This window comes from Pseudorasbora parva, chromosome 5 (genome assembly GCF_024679245.1).
Source record: "Pseudorasbora parva isolate DD20220531a chromosome 5, ASM2467924v1, whole genome shotgun sequence".
Classification (NCBI taxonomy): domain Eukaryota; kingdom Metazoa; phylum Chordata; class Actinopteri; order Cypriniformes; family Gobionidae; genus Pseudorasbora; species Pseudorasbora parva.
The window spans coordinates 4,644,527-4,661,952 of NC_090176.1; the positions used below are offsets into that span (position 1 = coordinate 4,644,527).

Genomic DNA, 17,426 nt, shown 5'->3' on the forward strand with positions numbered 1-17,426 from the left:
AACGCCAAGAGTATCTATCTCCCTTTTACATTATACACATTTTAATTTGTGAGTCTGAAGATTTTCTTCTGCTTCCTGAAGACAGGTTTCCATAGTGTAGTGGTTATCACGTTCGCCTCACACGCGAAAGGTCCCCAGTTCGAAACTGGGTGGAAACAACTTGAGCAATTTTTACTATATGTGCTGAAATGGCTCTAAGGTAAGTGGATATCCAGCTACAAAGGCTAAAAGCTATTTGAAGGCAATCATACTAAGGATCTCAAGCCAGACTCCAATGGTGAATTATCTCTGTTCTGTTGTTTGTGGAATCTACACAGACTGACACTCTGCTTGCGGTGCAGATTATGGGATGAACCTGTCTTGGAAAAAGGCCACTAAACTCACTGTGAGGTTTCTGTAGTGTAGTGGTTATCACGTTCGCTTTACACGCGAAAGGTCCCCAGTTCGAAACTGGGCAGAAACAAATTGAGTGTTTTTTAACTAAACATGCTGAAATGGATCTCCGGCAAGCACATTTCCACACTACAAAGGCTCCAATTTCAAGCTAGTTGAAGGCAATCGTGCTAAGGATCTCAAGACAGACTACCAAGCCCAATGAGCACTTTCCTGTTGCTTGTGGAATTTACACAGACCAACACTCTGCTTGCAGGGCAGATTATGGGATGAACCTGTCTTGGAAAAAGGCAATTAAGCTCGCCATGAGGTTTCTGTAGTGTAGTGGTTATCACGTTCGCCTAACACGCGAAAGGTCCTCGGTTCGAATCCGAGCAGAAACAGCGGTCAGCTTTTGACAGAAAGTATAGATTGTTTGCGACGCTAAGAGTATTTAGCTCTCTTTTACATTATACGTTTTTTAAAATGCGTGATTCGCAAGACTTCCTTATGCTACGTCAAGACAGGTTTCCATAGTGTAGTGGTTATCACGTTCGCCTCACACGCGAAAGGTCCCCAGTTCGAAACTGGGTGGAAACATCTTGAGTAATTTTTACTATATGTGCTGAAATGGCTCTCAGGTTAGTGGATTTCCATGCTACAAAGGCTCTAATTTCAAGCTATTTGAAGGCATTCATACTAAGGACCTCAAGTCAGACTACCATGATGAATTAGCTCTGTCCTGTTGTTTGTGGAATCTACACAGACTGACACTCTGCTTGCAGTGCATATTATTGGATGAACCTGTCTTGGAAAAAGACCACTCAACCCAAAGTGAAGTTTCTGTAGTGGAGTGGTTATCACGTTTGCCTAACACGCGAAAGGTCCTCGGTTTGAAACCGAGCAGAAACAGAGCCCAACTTTTGACAGAAAGTATGAATTGTTTGCAACGCCAAGAGTATCTATCTCCCTTTTACATTATACACGTTTTAATTTGTGAGTCTGAAGATTTTCTTCTGCTTCCTGAAGACAGGTTTCTATAGTGTAGTGGTTATCACGTTCGCCTCACATGCGAAAGGTCCCCAGTTCGAAACTGGGTGGAAACAACTTGAGCAATTTTTACTATATGTGCTGAAATGGCTCTAAGGTAAGTGGATATCCAGCTACAAAGGCTAAAAGCTATTTGAAGGCAATCATACTAAGGATCTCAAGCCAGACTCCAATGGTGAATTATCTCTGTTTTCTATTGTTTGTGGAATCTACACAGGCTGACACTCTGCTTGCGGTGCAGATTATGGGATGAACCTGTCTTGGAAAAAGGCCACTAAACTCACTGTGAGGTTTCTGTAGTGTAGTGGTTATCACGTTCGCTTTACACGCGAAAGGTCCCCAGTTCGAAACTGGGCAGAAACAAATCTAGTGTTTTTTAACTAAACATGCTGAAATGGATCTCCGGCAAGCGCATTTCCACACTACAAAGGCTCCAATTTCAAGCTAGTTGAAGGCAATCGTGCTAAGGATCTCAAGACAGACTACCAAGCCCAATGAGCACTTTCCTGTTGCTTGTGGAATTTACACAGACCAACACTCTGCTTGCAGTGCAAATTATTGGATGAACCTGTCTTGGAAAAAGACCACTCAACCCAAAGTGAAGTTTCTGCAGTGTAGTGGTTATCGCGTTCGCCTAACACGCGAAAGGTCCTCGGTTCGAAACCGAGCAGAAACAGCGACCAACTTTTGACAGAAAGTATGAATTGTTTGCAACGCCAAGAGTATCTATCTCCCTTTTACATTATACACGTTTTAATTTGTGAGTCTGAAGATTTTCTTCTGCTTCCTGAAGACAGGTTTCCATAGTGTAGTGGTTATCACGTTCGCCTCACACGCGAAAGGTCCCCATTTCGAAACTGGGTGGAAACAACTTGAGCAATTTTTACTATATGTGCTGAAATGGCTCTAAGGTAAGTGGATATCCAGCTACAAAGGCTAAAAGCTATTTGAAGGCACTCATACTAAAGATCTCGGGCCAGACTCCAATGGTGAATTATCTCTGTTCTGTTGTTTGTGGAATCTACACAGACTGACACTCTGCTTGCGGTGCAGATTATGGGATGAACCTGTCTTGGAAAAAGGCCACTAAACTCACTGTGAGGTTTCTGTAGTGTAGTGGTTATCACGTTCACTTTACACGCGAAAGGTCCCCAGTTCGAAACTGGGCAGAATCAAATCTAGTGTTTTTTAACTAAACATGCTGAAATGGATCTCCGGCAAGCGCATTTCCACACTACAAAAGCTCCAATTTCAAGCTAGTTGAAGGCAATCGTGCTAAGGATCTCAAGACAGACTACCAAGCCCAATGAGCACTTTCCTGTTGCTTGTGGAATTTACACAGACCAACACTCTGCTTGCAGGGCAGATTATGGGATGAACCTGTCTTGGAAAAAGGCAATTAAGCTGGCCATGAGGTTTCTGTAGTGTAGTGGTTATCACGTTAGCCTAACAGACTACACAGACTGACACTCTGCTTGCAGTGCATATTATTGGATGAACCTGTCTTGGAAAAAGACCACTCAACCCAAAGTGAAGTTTCTGTAGTGTAGTGGTTATCACGTTCGCCTAACACGCGAAAGGTCCTCGGTTTGAAACCGAGCAGAAACAGTGCCCAACTTTTGACAGAAAGTATGAATTGTTTGCAACGCCAAGAGTATCTATCTCCCTTTTACATTATACACGTTTTAATTTGTGAGTCTGAAGATTTTCTTCTGCTTCCTGAAGACAGGTTTCCATAGTGTACTGGTTATCACGTTCGCCTCACACGTGAAAGGTCCCCAGTTTGAAACTGGGTGGAAACAACTTGAGCAATTTTTACTGTATGTGCTGAAATGGCTCTAAGGTAAGTGGATATCCAGCTACAAAGGCTAAAAGCTATTTGAAGGCAATCATACTAAGGATCTCAAGCCAGACTCCAATGGTGAATTATCTCTGTTCTGTTGTTTGTGGAATCTACACAGACTGACACTCTGCTTGCGCTGCAGAATATAGGATGAACCTGTCTTGGAAAAAGGCCACTCAACTCACTGTGAGGTTTCTGTAGTGTAGTGGTTATCACGTTCGCCTAACACGCGAAAGGTCCTCGGTTCGAAACCGAGCAGAAACAGCGACCAACTTTTGACAGAAAGTATGAATTGTTTGCAACGCCAAGAGTATCTATCTCCCTTTTACATTATACACATTTTAATTTGTGAGTCTGAAGATTTTCTCCTGCTTCCTGAAGACAGGTTTCCATAGTGTAGTGTTTATCACGTTCGCCTCACACGCGAAAGGTCCCCAGTTCGAAACTGGGTGGAAACAACTTGAGCAATTTTTACTATATGTGCTGAAATGGCTCTAAGGTAAGTGGATATCCAGCTACAAAGGCTAAAAGCTATTTGAAGGCAATCATACTAAGGATCTCAAGCCAGACTCCAATGGTGAATTATCTCTGTTCTGTTGTTTGTGGAATCTACACAGACTGACACTCTGCTTGCGGTGCAGATTATGGGATGAACCTGTCTTGGAAAAAGGCCACTAAACTCACTGTGAGGTTTCTGTAGTGTAGTGGTTATCACGTTCGCTTTATACGCGAAAGGTCCCCAGTTCGAAACTGGGCAGAAACCAATTGAGTGTTTTTTAACTAAACATGCTGAAATGGATCTCCGCCAAGCGCATTTCCACACTACAAACGCTCCAATTTCAAGCTAGTTGAAGGCAATCATGCTAAGGATCTCAAGACAGACTACCAAGCCCAATGAGCACTTTCCTGTTGCTTGTGGAATTTACACAGACCAACACTCTGCTTGCAGGGCAGATTATGGGATGAACCTGTCTTGGAAAAAGGCAATTAATCTCACCATGACGTTTCTGTAGTGTAGTGGTTATCACGTTCGCCTAATACGCGAAAGGTCCCCAGTTCGAAACTGGGTGGAAACAACTTGAGCAATTTTTACTGTATGTGCTGAAATGGCTCTAAGGTAAGTGGATATCCAGCTACAAAGGCTAAAAGCTATTTGAAGGCAATCATACTAAGGATCTCAAGCCAGACTCCAATGGTGAATTATCTCTGTTTTCTATTGTTTGTGGAATCTACACAGGCTGACACTCTGCTTGCGGTGCAGATTATGGGATGAACCTGTCTTGGAAAAAGGCCACTAAACTCACTGTGAGGTTTCTGTAGTGTAGTGGTTATCACGTTCGCCTAACACGCGAAAGGTCCTCGGTTCGAAACCGAGCAGAAACAGCGGTCAGCTTTTGACAGAAAGTATAGATTGTTTGCGACGCTAAGAGTATTTAGCTCTCTTTTACATTATACGTTTTTTAAAATGCGTGATTCGCAAGACTTCCTTATGCTACCTCAGGACAGGTTTCCATAGTGTAGTGGTTATCACGTTCGCCTCACACGCGAAAGGTACCCAGTTCGAAACTGGGTGGAAACATCTTGAGTAATTTTTACTATATGTGCTGAAATGGCTCTCAGGTTAGTGGATTTCCATGCTACAAAGGCTCTAATTTCAAGCCAGTTGAAGGCATTCATACTAAGGACCTCAAGTCAGACTACCAAGCCCAATGAGCACTTTCCTGATGCTTGTGGAATTTACACAGACCAACACTCTGCTTGCAGGGCAGATTATGGGATGAACCTGTCTTGGAAAAAGGCAATTAACCTCACCGTGACGTTTCTGTAGTGTAGTGGTTATCACGTTCGCCTAACACGCGAAAGGTCCTCGGTTCGAAACCGAGTAGAAACAGTGCCCAACTTTTGACAGAAAGTATGAATTGTTTGCAACGCCAAGAGTATCTATCTCCCTTTTACATTATACACGTTTTAATTTGTGAGTCTGAAGATTTTCTTCTGCTTCCTGAAGACAGGTTTACATAGTGTAGTGGTTATCACGTTCGCCTCACACGCGAAAGGTCCTCAGTTCGAAACTGGGTGGAAACAACTTGAGCAATTTTTACTGTATGTGCTGAAATGGCTCTAAGGTAAGTGGATATCCAGCTAGAAAGGCTAAAAGCTATTTGAAGGCAATCATACTAAGGATCTCAAGCCAGACTCCAATGGTGAATTATCTCTGTTCTGTTGTTTGTGGAATCTACACAGACTGACACTCTGCTTGCGGTGCAGATTATGGGATGAACCTGTCTTGGAAAAAGGCCACTAAACTCACTGTGAGGTTTCTGTAGTGTAGTGGTTATCACGTTCGCCTAACACGCGAAAGGTCCTCGGTTCGAAACCGAGCAGAAACAGCGGTCAGCTTTTGACAGAAAGTATAGATTGTTTGCGACGCTAAGAGTATTTAGCTCTCTTTTACATTATACGTTTTTTAAAATGCGTGATTCGCAAGACTTCCTTATGCTACCTCAGGACAGGTTTCCATAGTGTAGTGGTTATCACGTTCGCCTCACACGCGAAAGGTACCCAGTTCGAAACTGGGTGGAAACATCTTGAGTAATTTTTACTATATGTGCTGAAATGGCTCTGAGGTTAGTGGATTTCCATGCTACAAAGGCTATAATTTCAAGCTATTTGGAGGCAATCATACTAAGGACCTCAAGTCAGACTACCATGATGAATTAGCTCTGTCCTGTTGTTTGTGGAATCTACACAGACTGACACTCTGCTTGCAGTGCATATTATTGGATGAACCTGTCTTGGAAAAAGACCACTCAACCCAAAGTGAAGTTTCTGTAGTGTAGTGGTTATCACGTTCGCCTAACACGCGAAAGGTCCTCGGTTCGAAACCGAGCAGAAACAGCGACCAACTTTTGACAGAAAGTATGAATTGTTTGCAACGCCAAGAGTATCTATCTCCCTTTTACATTATACACATTTTAATTTGTGAGTCTGAAGATTTTCTCCTGCTTCCTGAAGACAGGTTTCCATAGTGTAGTGTTTATCACGTTCGCCTCACACGCGAAAGGTCCCCAGTTCGAAACTGGGTGGAAACAACTTGAGCAATTTTTACTATATGTGCTGAAATGGCTCTAAGGTAAGTGGATATCCAGCTACAAAGGCTAAAAGCTATTTGAAGGCAATCATACTAAGGATCTCAAGCCAGACTCCAATGGTGAATTATCTCTGTTCTGTTGTTTGTGGAATCTACACAGACTGACACTCTGCTTGCGGTGCAGATTATGGGATGAACCTGTCTTGGAAAAAGGCCACTAAACTCACTGTGAGGTTTCTGTAGTGTAGTGGTTATCACGTTCGCTTTATACGCGAAAGGTCCCCAGTTCGAAACTGGGCAGAAACCAATTGAGTGTTTTTTAACTAAACATGCTGAAATGGATCTCCGCCAAGCGCATTTCCACACTACAAACGCTCCAATTTCAAGCTAGTTGAAGGCAATCATGCTAAGGATCTCAAGACAGACTACCAAGCCCAATGAGCACTTTCCTGTTGCTTGTGGAATTTACACAGACCAACACTCTGCTTGCAGGGCAGATTATGGGATGAACCTGTCTTGGAAAAAGGCAATTAATCTCACCATGACGTTTCTGTAGTGTAGTGGTTATCACATTCGCCTAATACGCGAAAGGTCCTCGGTTCGAAACCAAGCAGAAACAGCGACCAACTTTTGACAGAAAGTATGAATTGTTTGCAACGCCAAGAGTATCTATCTCCCTTTTACATTATACACGTTTTAATTTGTGAGTCTGAAGATTTTCTTCTGCTTCCTGAAGACAGGTTTCTATAGTGTAGTGGTTATCACGTTCGCCTCACACGCGAAAGGTCCCCAGTTCGAAACTGGGTGGAAACAACTTGAGCAATTTTTACTATATGTGCTGAAATGGCTCTAAGGTAAGTGGATATCCAGCTACAAAGGCTAAAAGCTATTTGAAGGCAATCATACTAAGGATCTCAAGCCAGACTCCAATGGTGAATTATCTCTGTTCTGTTGTTTGTGGAATCTACACAGACTGACACTCTGCTTGCGGTGCAGATTATGGGATGAACCTGTCTTGGAAAAAGGCCACTAAACTCACTGTGAGGTTTCTGTAGTGTAGTGGTTATCACGTTCGCTTTACACGCGAAAGGTCCCCAGTTCGAAATTGGGCAGAAACAAATCTAGTGTTTTTTAACTAAACATGCTGAACTGGATCTCCGGCAAGCACATTTCCACACTACAAACGCTCCAATTTCAAGCTAGTTGAAGGCAATCATGCTAAGGATCTCAAGACAGACTACCAAGCCCAATGAGCACTTTCCTGTTGCTTGTGGAATTTACACAGACCAACACTCTGCTTGCAGGGCAGATTATGGGATGAACCTGTCTTGGAAAAAGGCAATTAATCTCACCATGACGTTTCTGTAGTGTAGTGGTTATCACGTTCGCCTAATACGCGAAAGGTCCTCGGTTCGAAACCAAGCAGAAACAGCGACCAACTTTTGACAGAAAGTATGAATTGTTTGCAACGCCAAGAGTATCTATCTCCCTTTTACATTATACACGTTTTAATTTGTGAGTCTGAAGATTTTCTTCTGCTTCCTGAAGACAGGTTTCTATAGTGTAGTGGTTATCACGTTCGCCTCACACGCGAAAGGTCCCCAGTTCGAAACTGGGTGGAAACAACTTGAGCAATTTTTACTATATGTGCTGAAATGGCTCTAAGGTAAGTGGATATCCAGCTACAAAGGCTAAAAGCTATTTGAAGGCAATCATACTAAGGATCTCAAGCCAGACTCCAATGGTGAATTATCTCTGTTCTGTTGTTTGTGGAATCTACACAGACTGACACTCTGCTTGCGGTGCAGATTATGGGATGAACCTGTCTTGGAAAAAGGCCACTAAACTCACTGTGAGGTTTCTGTAGTGTAGTGGTTATCACGTTCGCTTTACACGCGAAAGGTCCCCAGTTCGAAATTGGGCAGAAACAAATCTAGTGTTTTTTAACTAAACATGCTGAACTGGATCTCCGGCAAGCACATTTCCACACTACAAAGGCTCCAATTTCAAGCTAGTTGAAGGCAATCTTGCTAAGGATCTCAAGACAGACTACCAAGCCTAATGAGCACTTTCCTGTTGCTTGTGGAATTTACACAGACCAACACTCTGCTTGCAGGGCAGATTATGGGATGAACCTGTCTTGGAAAAAGGCAATTAAGCTCGCCATGAGGTTTCTGTAGTGTAGTGGTTATCACGTTCGCCTAACACGCGAAAGGTCCTCTGTTCAAAACCGAGCAGAAACAGCGACCAACGTTTGACAGAAAGTATGAATTGTTTGCAACGCCAAGAGTATCTATCTCCCTTTTACATTATACACGTTTTAATTTGTGAGTCTGAAGATTTTCTTCTGCTTCCTGAAGACAGGTTTCTATAGTGTAGTGGTTATCACGTTCGCCTCACACGCGAAAGGTCCCCAGTTCGAAACTGGGTGGAAACAACTTGAGCAATTTTTACTATATGTGCTGAAATGGCTCTAAGGTAAGTGGATATCCAGCTACAAAGGCTAAAAGCTATTTGAAGGCAATCATACTAAGGATCTCAAGCCAGACTCCAATGGTGAATTATCTCTGTTCTGTTGTTTGTGGAATCTACACAGACTGACACTCTGCTTGCGGTGCAGATTATGGGATGAACCTGTCTTGGAAAAAGGCCACTAAACTCACTGTGAGGTTTCTGTAGTGTAGTGGTTATCACGTTCGCTTTACACGCGAAAGGTCCCCAGTTCGAAATTGGGCAGAAACAAATCTAGTGTTTTTTAACTAAACATGCTGAACTGGATCTCCGGCAAGCACATTTCCACACTACAAAGGCTCCAATTTCAAGCTAGTTGAAGGCAATCTTGCTAAGGATCTCAAGACAGACTACCAAGCCTAATGAGCACTTTCCTGTTGCTTGTGGAATTTACACAGACCAACACTCTGCTTGCAGGGCAGATTATGGGATGAACCTGTCTTGGAAAAAGGCAATTAAGCTCGCCATGAGGTTTCTGTAGTGTAGTGGTTATCACGTTCGCCTAACACGCGAAAGGTCCTCTGTTCAAAACCGAGCAGAAACAGCGGTCAGCTTTTGACAGAAAGTATAGATTGTTTGCGACGCTAAGAGTATTTAGCTCTCTTTTACATTATACGTTTTTTAAAATGCGTGATTCGCAAGACTTCCTTATGCTCCATCAAGACAGGTTTCCATAGTGTAGTGGTTATCACGTTCGCCTCACACGCGAAAGGTCCCCAGTTCGAAACTGGGTGGAAACATCTTGAGTAATTTTTACTATATGTGCTGAAATGGTTCTCAGGTTAGTGGATTTCCATGCTACAAAGGCTCTAATTTCAAGCTATTTGAAGGCAATCATACTAAGGACCTCAAGTCAGACTACCATGATGAATTAGCTCTGTCCTGTTGTTTATTGAATCTACACAGACTGACACTGCATGCAGTGCATATTATTGGATGAACCTCTCTTGGAAAAAGACCACTCAACCCAAAGTCAAGTTTCTGTAGTGTAGTGGTTATCACTTTCGCCTAACACGCGAAAGGTCCTCGGTTCGAAACCGACCAGAAACAGCGCCCAACTTTTGACAGAAAGTATGAATTGTTTGCAACGCCAAGAGTGTCTATCTCCCTTTTACATTATACACGTTTTAATTTGTGAGTCTGAAGATTTTCTTCTGCTTCGTGAAGGCAGGTTTCCGTAGTGTAGTGGTTATCACGTTCACCTCACACGCGAAAGGTCCCCAGTTCGAAACTGGGTGGAAACATCTTGAGCAATTTTTACTATATGTGCTGAAATGGCTCTAAGGTAAGTGGATATCCAGCTACAAAGGCTAAAAGCTATTTGAAGGCAATCATACTAAGGATCTCAAGCCAGACTCTAATGGTGATTTATCTCTGTTCTGTTGTTTGTGGAATCTACACAGACTGACACTCTGCTTGCGGTGCAGATTATGGGATGAACCTGTCTTGGAAAAAGGCCACTACACTCACTGTGAGGTTTCTGTAGTGTAGTGGTTATCACGTTCGCTTTACACGCGAAAGGTCCCCAGTTCGGAACTGGGCAGAAACAAATTGAGTGTTTTTTAACTAAACATGCTGAAATGGATCTCCGGCAAGCGCATTTCCACACTACAAAGGCTTCAATTTCAAGCTAGTTGAAGGCAATCGTGCTAAGGATCTCAAGACAGACTACCAAGCCCAATGAGCACTTTCCTGTTGCTTGTGGAATTTACACAGACCAACACTCTGCTTGCAGGGCAGATTATGGGATGAACCTGTCTTGGAAAAAGGCAATCAAGCTCGCCATGAGGTTTCTGTAGTGTAGTGGTTATCACGTTCGCCTAACACGCGAAAGGTCCTCGGTTCGAAACCGAGCAGAAACAGCGGTCAGCTTTTGACAGAAAGTATAGATTGTTTGCGACGCTAAGAGTATTTAGCTCTCTTTTACATTATACGTTTTTTAAAATGCGTGATTCGCAAGACTTCCTTATGCTACCTCAAGACAGGTTTCCATAGTGTAGTGGTTATCACGTTCGCCTCACACGCAAAAGGTCCCCAGTTCAAAACTGGGTGGAAACATCTTGAGTAATTTTTACTATATGTGCTGAAATGGCTCTCAGGTTAGTGGATTTCCATGCTTCAAAGGCTCTAATTTCAAGCTATTTGAAGGCAATCATACTAAGGACCTCAAGTCAGACTACCATGATGAATTAGCTCTGTCCTGTTGTGTGTGGAATCTACACAGACTGACACTCTGCTTGCAGTGCATATTATTGGATGAACCTGTCTTGGAAAAAGACCACTCAACCCAAAGTGAAGTTTCTGTAGTGTAGTGGTTATCACGTTCGCTTAACACGCGAAAGGTCCTCGGTTCGAAACCGAGCAGAAACAGCGCCCAACTTTTGACAGAAAGTATGAATTGTTTGCAACGCCAAGAGTATATATCTCCCTTTTACATTATACACGTTTTAATTTGTGAGTCTGAAGATTTTCTTCTGCTTCGTGAAGGCAGGTTTCCATAGTGTAGTGGTTATCACGTTCACCTCACACGCGAAAGGTCCCCAGTTCGAAACTGGGTGGTAACATCTTGAGCAATTTTTACTATATGTGCTGAAATGGCTCTAAGGTAAGTGGATATCCAGCTACAAAGGCTAAAAGCTATTTTAAGGCAATCATACTAAGGATCTCAAGCCAGACTCCAATGGTGAATTATCTCTGTTCTGTTGTTTGTGGAATCTACACAGACTGACACTCTGCTTGCGTTGCAGATTATGGGATGAACCTGTCTTGGAAAAAGGCCACTAAACTCACTGTGAGGTTTCCGTAGTGTAGTGGTTATCACGTTCGCTTTACACGCGAAAGGTCCCCAGTTCGAAACTGGGCAGAAACAAATTGAGTGTTTTTTAACTAAACATGCTGAAATGGATCTCCGGCAAGCGCATTTCCACACTACAAAGGCTTCAATTTCAAGCTAGTTGAAGGCAATCGTGCTAAGGATCTCAAGACAGACTACCAAGCCCAATGAGCACTTTCCTGTTGCTTGTGGAATTTACACAGACCAACACTCTGCTTGCAGGGCAGATTATGGGATGAACCTGTCTTGGAAAAAGGCAATTAAGCTCACCATGAGGTTTCTGTAGTGTAGTGGTTATCACGTTCGCCTAACACGCGAAAGGTCCTCGGTTCGAAACCGAGCAGAAACAGCGGTCAGCTTTTGACAGAAAGTATAGATTGTTTGCGACGCTAAGAGTATTTAGCTCTGTTTTACATTATACGTTTTTTAAAATGCGTGAATTCGCAAGACTTCCTAATGCTACCTCAAGACAGGTTTCCATAGTGTAGTGGTTATCATGTTCGCCTCACACGCGAAAGGTCCCCAGTTCGAAACTGGGTGGAAACATCTTGAGTAATTTTTACTATATGTGCTAAAATGGCTCTCAGGTTAGTGGATTTCCATGCTACAAAGGCTCTAATTTCAAGCTATTTTAAGGCAATCATACTAAGGACCTCAAGTCAGACTACCATGATGAATTAGCTCTGTCCTGTTGTTTGTGGAATCTACACAGACTGACACTCTGCTTGCAGTGCATATTATTGGATGAACCTGTCTTGGAAAAAGACCACTCAACCCAAAGTGAAGTTTCTGTAGTGTAGTGGTTATCACGTTCGCCTAACACGCGAAAGGTCCTCGGTTCGAAACCGAGCAGAAACAGCGCCCATCTTTTGACAGAAAGTATGAATTGTTTGCAACGCCAAGAGTATTTATCTCCCTTTTACATTATACACGTTTTAATTTGTGAGTCTGAAGATTTTCTTCTGCTTCCTGAAGACAGGTTTCCATAGTGTAGTGGTTATCACGTTCGCCTCACACGCGAAAGGTCCCCAGTTCGAAACTGGGTGGAAACATCTTGAGCAATTTTTACTATATGTGCTGAAATGGCTCTAAGGTAAGTGGATATCCAGCTACAAAGGCTAAAAGCTATTTGAAGGCAATCATACTAAGGATCTCAAGCCAGACTCCAATGGTGAATTATCTCTGTTCTGTTGTTTGTGGAATCTACACAGACTGACACTCTGCTTGCGGTGCAGATTATGGGATGAACCTGTCTTGGAAAAAGGCAATTAAGCTCGCCATGAGGTTTCTGTAGTGTAGTGGTTATCACGTTCGCCTAACACGCGAGAGGTCCTCGTTTCGAAACCGAGCAGAAACAGCGGTCAGCTTTTGACAGAAAGTATAGATTGTTTGCGACGCTAAGAGTATTTAGCTCTCTTTTACATTATACGTTTTTTAAAATTCGTGATTCGCAAGACTTCCTTATGCTTCCTCAAGACAGGTTTCCATAGTGTAGTGGTTATCAAGTTCGCCTCACACGCGAAAGGTCCCCAGTTCGAAACTGGGTGGAAATATCTTGAGTAATTTTTACTATATGTGCTGAAATGGCTCTCAGGTTAGTGGATTTCCATGCTACAAAGGCTCTAATTTCAAGCTATTTGAAGGCAATCATACTAAGGACCTCAAGTCAGACTACCATGATGAATTAGCTCTGTCCTGTTGTTTGTGGAATCTACACAGACTGACACTCTGCTTGCAGTGCATATTATTGGATGAACCTGTCTTGGAAAAAGACCACTCAACCCAAAGTGAAGTTTCTGTAGTGTAGTGGTTATCACGTTCGCCTAACACGCGAAAGGTCCTCGGTTCGAAACCGAGCAGAAACAGCGCCCAACTTTTGACAGAAAGTATGAATTGTTTGCAACGCCAAGAGTATCTATCTCCCTTTTACATTATATACGTTTTAATTTGTGAGTCTGAAGATTTTCTTCTGCTTCCTGAAGATAGGTTTCCATAGTGTAGTGGTTATCACCTTTGCCTCACACGCGAAAGGTCCCCAGTTCGAAACTGGGTGGAAACAACTTGAGCAATTTTTACTATATGTGCTGAAATGGCTCTAAGGTAAGTGGATATCCAGCTACAAAGGCTAAAAGCTATTTGAAGGCAATCATACTAAGGATCTCAAGCCAGACTCCAATGGTGAATTATCTCTGTTCTGTTGTTTGTGGAATCTACACAGACTGACACTCTGCTTGCAGGGCAGATTATGGGATGAACCTGTCTTGGAAAAAGGCAATTATGCTCGCCATGGGGTTTCTGTAGTGTAGTGGTTATCACGTTCACCTATCATGCGAAAGGTCCTCGGTTCGAGACCGAGCAGAAACAGCGGTCAGCTTTTGACAGAAAGTATAGATTGTTTGCGACTTTAAGAGTATTTAGCTCTCTTTTACATTATACGTTTTTTAAAATGCGTGATTCGCAAGACTTCCTTATGCTACCTCTAGACAGGTTTCCATAGTGTAGTGGTTATCACGTTTGCCTCACACGCGAAAGGTCCCCATTTCGAAACTGGGTGGAAACATCTTGAGTAATTTTTACTATATGTGCGGAAATGGCTCTCAGGTTAGTGGATTTCCATGCTACAAAGGCTCTAATTTCAAGCTATTTGAAGGCAATCATACTAAGGACCTCAAGTCAGACTACCATGATGAATTAGCTCTGTCCTGTTGTTTGTGGAATCTACACAGACTGACACTCTGCTTGCAGTGCATATTATTGGATGAACCTGTCTTGGAAAAAGACCACTCAACCCAAAGTGAAGTTTCTGTAGTGTAGTGGTTATCACGTTCGCCTAACACGCGAAAGGTTCTCGGTTCGAAACCGAGCAGAAACAGCGCCCAACTTTTGACAGAAAGTATGAATTGTTTGCAATGCCAAGAGTATCTATCTCCCTTTTACATTATATGTGCTGAAATGGCTCTCAGGTAAGTGGATTTCCATGCTACAAAGGCTTTAATTTCAAAATATTTGAAGGCAATCATTCTAAGGACCTCAAGTCAGACTACCATGCTGAATTAGCTCTGTCCTGTTGTTTGTGGAATCTACACAGACTGACACTCTGCTTGCAGTGCATTTTATGCGATGAACCTGTCTTGGAAAAAGACCACAGAACCTAAACTGAAGATTCTGTAGTGTAGTGGTTATCACGTTCGCCTAACACGCGAAAGGTCCCCGGTTTGAAACCGAGCAGAAACAGTCCCCAACATTTGACAGAAAGTATGAATTGTTTGCAACGCCAAGAGTATCTATCTCCCTTTTACATTATGCACGTTATATAAAATGCGTGATTCGGAAGACTTCCTTATGCTACCTCAAGACAAGTTTCCATAGTGTAGTGGTTATCACGTTTGCCTCACACGTGAAAGGTCCCCAGGTCGAAACTGGGTGGAAGGAACTTGAGCAATTTTTACTATATGTGCTGAAAAGGCTCTAAGGTAAGTGGATATCCAGCTACAAAGGCTAAAAGCTATTTGAAGGCAATCATACTAAGGATCTCAAGCCAGACTCCAATGGTGAATTATCTCTTTTCTGTTGTTTGTTGAATCTACACAGACTGACACTCTGCTTGCGGTGCAGATTATGGGATGAACCTGTTTTGGAAAAAGGCCACTAAACTCACTGTGAGGTTTCTGTAGTGTAGTGGTTATCACGTTCGCTTTACACGCGAAAGGTCCCCAGTTTGAAACTGGGCAGAAACAAATTGAGTGTTTGCTAACTTAACATGCTGAAATGGATCTCCGGCAAGCGCATTTCCACACTACAAAGGCTTCAATTTCAAGCTAGTTGAAGGCAATCGTTCTAAGGATCTCAAGACAGACTACCAAGCCCAATGAGCACTTTCCTGTTGGTTGTGGAATTTACACAGAAACTCTGCTTGCGGTGCAGATTATGGGATGAACCTTGTAGACTTAGACTTTTGTCTCTTTCCCCCATTGTTTAATTCACGGGACCAGACACCAGTTGTTTTGTCAAGAGATCTCTTTTATTTAATATGTTAGTCAGACATAGGAGAGAACGTTTCTGCAGTCATGTTATACGCAGCTTCTCTGTCGTCCTCCAACGTCCATTCTCTGCTCTTCATACAAAGGGATTGTGGTTTTGTGCACCCCAAAGAACATATGGTTTCCATTAAATGGAATGTATAGCGAATTTTTAAGTCAACATATGCACTGAAACTTACACACACACATCCATGCAGTCCATAACTCCCCTATGTACATGCACCCGGCCCCCACTCTCACACATGGAACCGAACACATGTGCATACAGTATCTAGCTCTCTCATGCCTTCTCTAACATACATATATTCAAGCATACAATAGTTATAAATAATTATAAAAAATAATAATAATACAGATACAAAATGATAACTGATTATGAATACTAATACAAAGTAATATTGACTAGTAAAATTTGGTCTACAATATAGAGCAGGCTGTTTCCACCGCCCAACTACCTAAGTTTGTAAAGCCACATCTACAGGAACTTCTGCAATCAAACCCTGAGGTTTGTACCCACACAACTGGCAAAACAATGGTACTACAGCATCAAATATATTCCACAGTTAATGTTCCCATAAAACAAAAACTCTACCGGATGTCGCCAACAAAACAGGCCATAGTAAAAGAACAGCTTAAGGAGATGTTGTCCTCCAGTATTATTAAACCATCACATTCGGGCTGGTCTTCGCCTGAAGTGTTGGTCCCTAAAAAGCATAGATTCTGCGTGGACTATAGGAAACTTAACTCATTCACTAAAAATGAAGCTTACCCTCTTCCTTCTATTGCAGAAATTCTAGAGTCCCTTGCTAGTTCAGTCATTTTTACAACCATCGACTTAAACAGTGGATATTGGCAAGTATCAATGGCCCCCGAGAGCAAGTTCAAGACTGCTTATATAACCCCATCAGGACTCTATCACTTCAATGTGATGCCTTTTGGGTTAAAAAATGCTCCAGCTACTTTCCAGCGGCTAATGGAGTTGGTCCTGGGAAATTTACGGGGACATTGTTGTCTTGTCTATTTAGATGATATCATCATCTATTCCTCGTCTGTGTCCCAACATTTCCTAGACATTCAAAAAGTGTTTAACCAACTACGTCAAGCAGGTCTCACTATCAACATGAAAAAAAAGTAAATTCTGCTTGGAAGAAATCAAGTTTTTGGGACACATTGTAAGTATCAAATGTGTCCTGGCAGATCCTGGAAAAGTGCAAAAACATTCTGTCTTATCCAGTCCCCAAAAACCTCAAAGAGGTGCAAAGGTCTCTTGGGTTGTCTGGATGGTACCATCGTTTTGTTCAAGGGTTCTGTTCTCTAAGATCGCAGAACCTTTGAATGACTTGAAGAAGAAGGGGCATCCTTTCATCTGGTTTTCTGAATGCCAACAGGCTTTTGATCAACTTAAAGCATGTTTGATTTCACATCCGGTACTTGGCCATCCAAAGCCGAACCTTCCGTTCACTGTCTATACGTATACGAGCGAGACCGGTCTTGAAGCTGTTCTTGCACAGAAAACAGGCCCAGACACAGAACAAGTGATAGCATATGCTAGCAGAACATTAAACAAGGCAGAAACAAACTATTCTGCTGCAGAAAAAGAGTGCCTGGCGGTTGTGTGGGCCCTTGAAAAGTGGCAACACTATTTAGAGCAAAAATTGTTCACAGTAATTACTGATCATTCTGCCC

The 17,426-nt window shown here is 42.6% G+C and overlaps 25 non-coding genes across 25 annotated transcripts; all 25 read left to right on the top strand.

Annotated features, from left to right (window-relative positions):
* The first annotated feature begins 85 nt into the window (after nucleotides 1–85).
* Nucleotides 86–158, top strand: trnav-cac (transfer RNA valine (anticodon CAC)). The gene has a single exon. It is a non-coding gene; the product is annotated as a tRNA-Val (tRNA).
* Nucleotides 159–390: 232 nt separating this feature from the next.
* On the top strand, nucleotides 391–463 carry trnav-uac (transfer RNA valine (anticodon UAC)). Its single transcript has one exon. It is a non-coding gene; the product is annotated as a tRNA-Val (tRNA).
* A 240-nt stretch (nucleotides 464–703) lies between these two features.
* Nucleotides 704–776, top strand: trnav-aac (transfer RNA valine (anticodon AAC)). Its single transcript has one exon. It is a non-coding gene; the product is annotated as a tRNA-Val (tRNA).
* A 123-nt stretch (nucleotides 777–899) lies between these two features.
* Nucleotides 900–972, top strand: trnav-cac (transfer RNA valine (anticodon CAC)). Its single transcript has one exon. It is a non-coding gene; the product is annotated as a tRNA-Val (tRNA).
* A 740-nt stretch (nucleotides 973–1,712) lies between these two features.
* On the top strand, nucleotides 1,713–1,785 carry trnav-uac (transfer RNA valine (anticodon UAC)). Its single transcript has one exon. It is a non-coding gene; the product is annotated as a tRNA-Val (tRNA).
* Nucleotides 1,786–2,523: 738 nt separating this feature from the next.
* Nucleotides 2,524–2,597, top strand: trnav-uac (transfer RNA valine (anticodon UAC)). Its single transcript has one exon. It is a non-coding gene; the product is annotated as a tRNA-Val (tRNA).
* An 859-nt stretch (nucleotides 2,598–3,456) lies between these two features.
* trnav-aac (transfer RNA valine (anticodon AAC)) lies at nucleotides 3,457–3,529 on the top strand. Its single transcript has one exon. It is a non-coding gene; the product is annotated as a tRNA-Val (tRNA).
* Nucleotides 3,530–3,955: 426 nt separating this feature from the next.
* On the top strand, nucleotides 3,956–4,028 carry trnai-uau (transfer RNA isoleucine (anticodon UAU)). Its single transcript has one exon. It is a non-coding gene; the product is annotated as a tRNA-Ile (tRNA).
* Nucleotides 4,029–4,575: 547 nt separating this feature from the next.
* trnav-aac (transfer RNA valine (anticodon AAC)) lies at nucleotides 4,576–4,648 on the top strand. Its single transcript has one exon. It is a non-coding gene; the product is annotated as a tRNA-Val (tRNA).
* A 934-nt stretch (nucleotides 4,649–5,582) lies between these two features.
* trnav-aac (transfer RNA valine (anticodon AAC)) lies at nucleotides 5,583–5,655 on the top strand. Its single transcript has one exon. It is a non-coding gene; the product is annotated as a tRNA-Val (tRNA).
* A 435-nt stretch (nucleotides 5,656–6,090) lies between these two features.
* On the top strand, nucleotides 6,091–6,163 carry trnav-aac (transfer RNA valine (anticodon AAC)). The gene has a single exon. It is a non-coding gene; the product is annotated as a tRNA-Val (tRNA).
* A 426-nt stretch (nucleotides 6,164–6,589) lies between these two features.
* Nucleotides 6,590–6,662, top strand: trnai-uau (transfer RNA isoleucine (anticodon UAU)). Its single transcript has one exon. It is a non-coding gene; the product is annotated as a tRNA-Ile (tRNA).
* A 739-nt stretch (nucleotides 6,663–7,401) lies between these two features.
* Nucleotides 7,402–7,474, top strand: trnav-uac (transfer RNA valine (anticodon UAC)). The gene has a single exon. It is a non-coding gene; the product is annotated as a tRNA-Val (tRNA).
* A 739-nt stretch (nucleotides 7,475–8,213) lies between these two features.
* trnav-uac (transfer RNA valine (anticodon UAC)) lies at nucleotides 8,214–8,286 on the top strand. Its single transcript has one exon. It is a non-coding gene; the product is annotated as a tRNA-Val (tRNA).
* Nucleotides 8,287–9,025: 739 nt separating this feature from the next.
* On the top strand, nucleotides 9,026–9,098 carry trnav-uac (transfer RNA valine (anticodon UAC)). Its single transcript has one exon. It is a non-coding gene; the product is annotated as a tRNA-Val (tRNA).
* A 436-nt stretch (nucleotides 9,099–9,534) lies between these two features.
* Nucleotides 9,535–9,607, top strand: trnav-cac (transfer RNA valine (anticodon CAC)). Its single transcript has one exon. It is a non-coding gene; the product is annotated as a tRNA-Val (tRNA).
* A 736-nt stretch (nucleotides 9,608–10,343) lies between these two features.
* On the top strand, nucleotides 10,344–10,416 carry trnav-uac (transfer RNA valine (anticodon UAC)). Its single transcript has one exon. It is a non-coding gene; the product is annotated as a tRNA-Val (tRNA).
* Nucleotides 10,417–10,656: 240 nt separating this feature from the next.
* Nucleotides 10,657–10,729, top strand: trnav-aac (transfer RNA valine (anticodon AAC)). The gene has a single exon. It is a non-coding gene; the product is annotated as a tRNA-Val (tRNA).
* A 934-nt stretch (nucleotides 10,730–11,663) lies between these two features.
* Nucleotides 11,664–11,736, top strand: trnav-uac (transfer RNA valine (anticodon UAC)). Its single transcript has one exon. It is a non-coding gene; the product is annotated as a tRNA-Val (tRNA).
* A 240-nt stretch (nucleotides 11,737–11,976) lies between these two features.
* Nucleotides 11,977–12,049, top strand: trnav-aac (transfer RNA valine (anticodon AAC)). Its single transcript has one exon. It is a non-coding gene; the product is annotated as a tRNA-Val (tRNA).
* A 436-nt stretch (nucleotides 12,050–12,485) lies between these two features.
* trnav-aac (transfer RNA valine (anticodon AAC)) lies at nucleotides 12,486–12,558 on the top strand. The gene has a single exon. It is a non-coding gene; the product is annotated as a tRNA-Val (tRNA).
* Nucleotides 12,559–12,679: 121 nt separating this feature from the next.
* On the top strand, nucleotides 12,680–12,752 carry trnav-cac (transfer RNA valine (anticodon CAC)). Its single transcript has one exon. It is a non-coding gene; the product is annotated as a tRNA-Val (tRNA).
* Nucleotides 12,753–13,492: 740 nt separating this feature from the next.
* Nucleotides 13,493–13,565, top strand: trnav-aac (transfer RNA valine (anticodon AAC)). Its single transcript has one exon. It is a non-coding gene; the product is annotated as a tRNA-Val (tRNA).
* A 426-nt stretch (nucleotides 13,566–13,991) lies between these two features.
* Nucleotides 13,992–14,064, top strand: trnad-auc (transfer RNA aspartic acid (anticodon AUC)). Its single transcript has one exon. It is a non-coding gene; the product is annotated as a tRNA-Asp (tRNA).
* A 1,300-nt stretch (nucleotides 14,065–15,364) lies between these two features.
* On the top strand, nucleotides 15,365–15,437 carry trnav-uac (transfer RNA valine (anticodon UAC)). Its single transcript has one exon. It is a non-coding gene; the product is annotated as a tRNA-Val (tRNA).
* Nucleotides 15,438–17,426: the final 1,989 nt, after the last annotated feature.